Source organism: Schistocerca nitens, chromosome 10 (genome assembly GCF_023898315.1).
Source record: "Schistocerca nitens isolate TAMUIC-IGC-003100 chromosome 10, iqSchNite1.1, whole genome shotgun sequence".
In the NCBI taxonomy this organism is placed as follows: Eukaryota; Metazoa; Arthropoda; class Insecta; order Orthoptera; family Acrididae; genus Schistocerca; species Schistocerca nitens.
In genome coordinates, this window is record NC_064623.1 from 196,682,098 (window position 1) to 196,689,971 (window position 7,874).

A 7,874-nucleotide genomic window follows, 5' to 3' on the forward strand; every position below is an offset into this window, starting at 1 on the left:
GAGCTCAGTTTGTGGGATGCAGGTTCCATGCCTGTTGCAGGGATGACGCTGTTCGTGGATGACGCTGGAACTGTCGTCCGATAATGTCCAATATGTGCTCATTTTGAGAAAAATCTGGTGATCGAGCAGGTCACGTCAACATGTAGACACACTGAAGAGCACGTTGGGTTACAACAGCGGTATGTGTGCGAGTGTTATGCTGTTGGAAAAAGCCCCCAGGAATGCTGTTGATGAATGGCAGCACAACAGGTCGAAATACCAGATTTATGTATAGTCTTACAGTCAGGATACGTGTTATACGAAATCGCAGCCGGCCGGTGTGGTCGAGCGGTTCTACGCGCGTCAGCCTGGAACCGCGCGACCGCTACGGTCGCATGTTGGAATCCTGCCTCGGGCATGGATGTGTGTGATGTCCTTAGGTTAGTCACGTTTATGTAGTTCTAAGTTCTAGGGGGCTGATGACCTCAGATGTTAAGTCCCATAGTGCTCTGAGCCATTTCAACCCAACGAAATCGCAACACAGTTTCATAACTCCAGGTGTAAGTCCTGTGTATCAAGCAACCAGATAAGCTAATTGCACGCCCTCAACTGGCTTACCAATATACGGCCATCACTGGCACCGAGGCAGAACCAGCTTTCATCAGAAGAAACAACACACCTCCACCCTGACCTCCTATGAGCTCTCGCTTGACACCACTAAAGTCGAAACTGACGGTGCTGGTTTGGTTATAGGTCGAATGAACGCTACGGACCGTGCTGGCTCGTAGCTGTCCTTAAAGAAACCGGTTTGTAACAGGTTTTTGTTTCACTGTGATGCCAACCGCTGCTCAAATGTTGCTCCAGATCCAGTATGATGCGCCAGAGCCACACGGCGAGAGAGATGGTCTTGCTTCTCCATAGTGCCATGTAGGCATCGGAAGCCCGTTCTTCTTCCGACAGTATATTCTCCTGACCACAGCTGTCAGCAATCACATACAGTAGCTACGGTCCTGCCAACTCTTTCTGCAGTATCACAAAAAAAAAAAAAAAGAATTGGAAAATTGTGGTAAGTTCAAATGGTTCAAATGGCTCTGAGCACTATGGGACTTAACTTCTGAGGTCATCAGTCCCCTAGAACTTAGAACTACTTAAACCTAACTAACCTAAGGACATCACACACACATCCATTCCAGAGGCAGGATTCCAACCTGCGACCATAGCGGTCGCGCGGTTACACAATATAGCGCCTAGAACCGCTCGGCCAATTCGGCCGGCTGTGGTAAGTACCTATGGGATTAAACTGCTAAGGTCATCGGTCCCTAGGCTTACATATTACTTAATCTAACTTAAACTAACCAACGCTAAGGACAACACACACATCCATGCTCCAGGGGGGACTCGAACCTCCGAAGGGGGGAGCCACGGCAGTATCACATGAGGAACATCCAGCTTCTCATAGCCCTGTTACACGACATCGTTCAGTGAGATGCTGATGCTAGCGTCTCCGTCGCCTTAAAGGCATTTTTGGATAACATCCACTCCTCAAATATACACTTCTGGCCATTAAAATTGCTACACGAAGAAGAAACGCAGATGATAAACGGGTATTCATTGGACAAATATATTATACTAGAACTGACATGGGATTACATTTTCACGTAATTTGGGTGCATAGATCCTGAGAAATCAGTACCCAGAACAACCACCTCTGGCGGTAATGACGGCCTTGGTACGCCTTGGCATTGATTCAAACAGAGCTTGGATGGCGTGTACAGGTACAGCTGCCCATGCAGCTTCAACACGATACCACAGTTCATCAAGAGTAGTGATTGGCGTACTGTGACGAGCCAGTTGCTCAGCCACCAGAAATTTTCAGTTGGTGAGAGATCTGGAGAATGTGCTGGCCAGGGCAGCAGTCGAACATTTTCTGTAACTGCAACATGCGGTCCTGCATTATCCTGCTAAAATGTAGGGTTTCGCAGGGACTGAATGAAGGGTAGAGCCACGGGTCGTAACACGTCTGAAATGTAACGTCCACTGTTTAAAGTGCCGTCAATGCGAACGAGAGGTGACCGAGACGTGTAACCAATGGCACCCCATACCATCACGCCGGGTGATACGCCAGTATGGCGATGACGAATGCACGCTTCCAATGTGCGTTCACCGCGATGTCGCCAAACACGGATGCGACCACCATGATGCTGTAAACAGAACCTGGATTCATCCGAAAAAATGACATTTTACCATTCGTGCATCCAGGTTCGTCGTTGAGTACACCATCGCAGGCGCTCCTATACACCATCGCAGGCGCTCCTCTCTGTGATGCAGGGTCAAGGATAACCGCAGTCGTGATCTCCGAGCTGATAGTCCATGCTGCTGCAAACGTCGTCGAACTGTTCGTGCAGATGGTTGTTGTCTTGCAAACGTTCCCATCTGTTCACTCAGGGGTCGAGACGTGGCTGCACGATCCGTTACAGCCATGGGGATAAGATGCCTGTCATCTCGACTGCTAGTGATACGAAGCCGTTGGGATCCAGCACGGCGTTCCGTATTACCTACTGAACCCACCGATTCTATATTCTAACAGTCATTGCATTTCGACCAACGCGAGCAGCAATGTCGCGATACGATAAACCGCAATCGCGATTGGCTACAATCCGACCTTTATCAAAGTCGTAAACGTGATGGTACGCATTTCTCCTCCTTACACGAGGCATCACAACAGCGTTTCACCAGGCAACGCCGGTCAATTGCTGTTTGTGTATGAGAAATCGGTTGGAAACTTTCCTCATGTCAGCACGTTGTAGGTGTCGCCACCGGCGGTAACCTTGAGTGAATCCTCTGAAAAGCAAATCATTTGCATATCACAGCATCTTCTTCCTGTCGGTTTAATTTTGCTTCTGTAGCACGTCATCTTCGTGGTGTAGCAATGTTAATGGCCAGTAGTGTATTTACGGAGCCGCGCGGGATAGCCGAGCGGTCTGAGACATCTTGTCACGGTCCGCGTGGCTCCCCCCGTCGGAGGTTCGAGTCGTCCCTCGGGCATGGATGTGTGTGTCGTCCTTAGCATAAGTTAGTTTAAGTTAGATTAGGTAGTGTGTAAGCTTATGGACCGATGACCTCAGTCGTTTGGTCCCATAAGACCTTGCCATAAATTTCCAATTATAATTACGGTCACGATCGGTACATCGTGTATTTAAGGCAAACCTGATTCGCATCCTCATAGTAACATTACTAGAGCCCTCTTATCCGACTTGCTCGAAATTTGAATATATACAATCTCTCCGATGTACAAACATACCTACTAACTTTCCTTTTCGTCGCACAACTTCTTGGTGCCGCTATCTTTTTTTTTTTTTTTTTTTTTTTGAGTGTGATTATGCCTGATCCAGTGGAATCCAGCTACATTTCGTTGTTTTGCACCACAGAGAGAGGCCCGGTCAGCAGATTCTCAAACCTACACCTCTCGTGGGCACGTTTAGACTATCTGACCAAAAGTGCCCGGACGCCCCTACGTAAAGCGGAATTGACCGCTAGATGTAAAACAATAAACTGGTAGCCAAGATCGAAGGAATTCTTTTCATTCCATACTTGCCGGTTTCGGCGAAACTGAAGCCGCCATCATAAGATCTTAGTACACATACATGTTACAACATCAAGGCAAACAATGGTGATATTAACAGTTGCCTATAACACGATGGCCTTACGAATTTGTCATTGTTTGCCTTGATGTTGTAACCTGTATGTGTCCTAAGATCCTATGATGGCGGCTTTAATTTCACCGAAACCGTTAATCACGGAATGAAAAGAATCCATTGCCATCTTGGCTACCAGTTTATTGTTTTACAACCAACTAGATCGCCCCCACATGACCACAATGTGCTCCCTACAAAATAGTATGACCGCTAGATGTTGCGAAAGGCGGATACGCCAGTATTAATGGAGGTAGGGAGTATTGTGTTGTCAGCATAGAAGTAGAAAAGGCAGAAATGGTCTGTCAGGAGACCTCATCGACTTCGAACATGAACTAGTTGCAGGATGTCACCCGAGTATCAAATCCATTAGGGACATTTCCCTGTTAGTAATTGATTCTAAAGTCTAATCTCGAAGGAGTAAAATATGGAAATGAGCGTTTGGCGTCATTGGCCCGGGGACCCCTTACGGGGCAGGTCCGACCGCCTTGGTGCTGGTATATTACATTCGAGGCCACATTGGCCGACCTGCGCGCCGGGTGGGGATGAAATGATGATGAAGGCAACACAACACCCAGTCCTGCTCGATTCACTTTTTTCCGGAATCTTCTGATAAATGGATAATACACAGTATCATGCCACGCTTTAATTTACTCCGTACGAAATGTGTAGTAGTTTTATACCAAATGGCAAGCTAGGATTTCTGCTATAATGTCATATACACTCCTGGAAATTGAAATAAGAACACCGTGAATTCATTGTCCCAGGAAGGGGAAACTTTATTGACACATTCCTGGGGTCAGATACATCACATGATCACATTGACAGAACCACAGGCACATAGACACAGGCAACAGAGCATGCACAATGTCGGCACTAGTACAGTGTATATCCACCTTTCGCAGCAATGCAGGCTGCTATTCTCCCATGGAGACGATCGTAGAGATGCTGGATGTAGTCCTGTGGAACGGCTTGCCATGCCATTTCCACCTGGCGCCTCAGTTGGACCAGCGTTCGTGCCGGACGTGCAGACCGCGTGAGACGACGCTTCATCCAGTCCCAAACATGCTGAATGGGGGACAGATCCGGAGATCTTGCTGGCCAGGGTAGTTGACTTACACCTTCTAGAGCACGTTGGGTGGCACGGGATACATGCGGACGTGCATTGTCCTGTTGGAACAGCAAGTTCCCTTGCCGGTCTAGGAATGGTAGAACGATGGGTTCGATGACGGTTTGGATGTACCGTGCACTATTCAGTGTCCCCTCGACGATCACCAGTGGTGTACGGCCAGTGTAGGAGATCGCTCCCCACACCATGATGCCGGGTGTTGGCCCTGTGTGCCTCGGTCGTATGCAGTCCTGATTGTGGCGCTCACCTGCACGGCGCCAAACACGCATACGACCATCATTGGCACCAAGGCAGAAGCGACTCTCATCGCTGAAGACGACACGTCTCTATTCGTCCCTCCATTCACGCCTGTCGCGACACCACTGGAGGCGGGCTGCACGATGTTGGGGCGTGAGCGGAAGACGGCCTAACGGTGTGCGGGACCGTAGCCCAGCTTCATGGAGACGGTTGCGAATGGTCCTCGCCGATACCCCAGGAGCAACAGTGTCCCTAATTTGCTGGGAAGTGGCGGTGCGGTCCCCTACGGCACTGCGTAGGATCCTACGGTCTTGGCGTGCATCCGTGCGTCGCTGCGGTCCGGTCCCAGGTCGACGGGCACGTGCACCTTCCGCCGACCACTGGCGACAACATCGATGTACTGTGGAGACCTCACGCCCCACGTGTTGAGCAATTCGGCGGTACGTCCACCCGGCCTCCCGCATGCCCACTATACGCCCTCGCTCAAAGTCCGTCAACTGCACATACGGTTCACGTCCACGCTGTCGCGGCATGCTACCAGTGTTAAAGACTGCGATGGAGCTCCGTATGCCACGGCAAACTGGCTGACACTGACGGCGGCGGTGCACAAATGCTGCGCAGCTAGCGCCATTCGACGGCCAACACCGCGGTTCCTGGTGTGTCCGCTGTGCCGTGCGTGTGATCATTGCTTGTACAGCCCTCTCGCAGTGTCCGGAGCAAGTATGGTGGGTCTGACACACCGGTGTCAATGTGTTCTTTTTTCCATTTCCAGGAGTGTATGATAGCGCAGTCTAACAAAATAGTAGCGATGCTCTACCTCATTTCTTACTCACTGCAACAGCAGTGTGAAAGCGAAAGCGAATCGTAATTGTTTATGTTGGTCCACAAAATGGTTTTTACAAACGGAAGCGTCTGTAGCGCAATAAATTGCAGCAACAACAAGAGGAAGACACCACATTTGTCTTTTTTTTTTATTTCGTAAGGGCGCTATGAGGTGTCAACCGCTACATTACGAAACAGTTTACTTACGATGTTCTTGTAACCTACGGATATTTAATGGAGAATATTGTGTTCTTTCAAGAACGAAAAATTACTAGTAAACAGTAGAAGGCCTGACCGTTTTCAGAAAGACTTCATATATCCAGTCAAAGACATGACATTTTCTAAACTACACTCCAATCAAATCAGTAAATGTGGACCATAGGAAACGTGTACAGAATGAAATACATAGTCAACAAGCGACAGTAATTGCCGCGCGAATTCCGGCAAAAAATGGCGGCCGCCTGTGCATGTTATCTATGGTGTAACGAGCATTTGTCACTCAGTCTCTGTATATAGGCTGTGTTAGACTGTGATACAGGTTCTCTGGTGGAATCCTTGGTGCTTTCTGTGTTCTCGTACGGTTCGGAGACGCGGACAGTGAAGACTAGTGACAAGAGTGGAATTCATGCCTTCGATATGTGGTGTTGGCGGAAAATGTTACATGTGCGTACGTTGGAGCTTAAGCAGTGGCAACACTGCTGTGGAGACACTATGCAATGGAATCTACTATTGTCGCTGATAGCACACGTTGTAGACATACCTACCTTACCTCCGAGCAAATGGACTCGCCCGTCCCACGTCACCAGCGTGCGCACAGTCGAGGGAAGAACAGTCACTTGTGAGCGAGCGATCCAACGTCACTATGTTTTCGAAACATGAACAACGGAGATGGATCAAGATTGAAAGTGCCAGAGACAGTACAGCACGACAGCGTCATCAAGGTCCTCAACAGACGTGCGGAGAATCGGCATTGCCGTACATAATAGTGGCACGTTGGGTAAAAGCCTTCAACGAAGGTTGGCAAACTGTGGCAGACATGCATCGGGCAGGGCGTCCTAGCGTCTCTGAAGATGAAGTGCATGCTGTTGCCGCGTTAGTGGACAGTGATCGACGCCATACGATTCGTGAGTTCGCCCACGAATCCGGATTAGCGCATACGACTGTGCTTCGTGTCCTGAAGAAACGCCTGGGCTTGCGATAAATTGCATCACGATGGGTTCCGCATGACCTGACAGAAAAGCGGAAATGGATGCGTTACGACGCTGCGCAGACGCTGTTGGAGCGCTATGAGCGCGAAAGAGAGGCTCTCTTACGCCCTATCGTAACACTGGATAAGACATGGGCCACATCGTACGAGCCAAAACTGAAACGCCAATCCAACGAATGGCGTCATTATGGGTCGCCGCGAAAGTCGAAAGTGCGTCAGAGCCCCAGTATAGTGAAAGTTATGGTGAATCTGAACCACTTGTATGAATATCAAGAGCTCAGATGGCAACCCAGTTCTAAGCAAAGAAGGGAAGGCAGAAAGGTGGAAGGAGTACATAGAGGGTTTATACAAGGGCGATGTACTTGAGGACAATATTATGGAAATGGAAGACGATGTAGATGAAGATGAAATGGGAGATAAGATACTGCGTGAAGAGTTTGACAGAGCACTGAAAGACCTGAGTCGAAACAAGGCCCCGGGAGTAGACAACATTCCATTAGAACTACTGATAGACTTGGGAGAGCCAGTCATGACAAAACTCTACCATCTGGTGAGCAAGATGTATGAGACAGGCGAAATACCCACAGACTTCAAGAAGAATATAATAATTCCAATCCCAAAGAAAGCAGGTGTTGACAGATGTGAAAACTACCGAACTATCAGTTTAATAAGTCACAGCTGCAAAATACTAACGCGAATTCTTTACAGACGAATGGAAAAACTGGTAGAAGCGGACCTCGGGGAAGATCAGTTTGGATTCCGCAGAAATGTTGGAACACGTGAGGCAATACTAACCTTACGACTTATC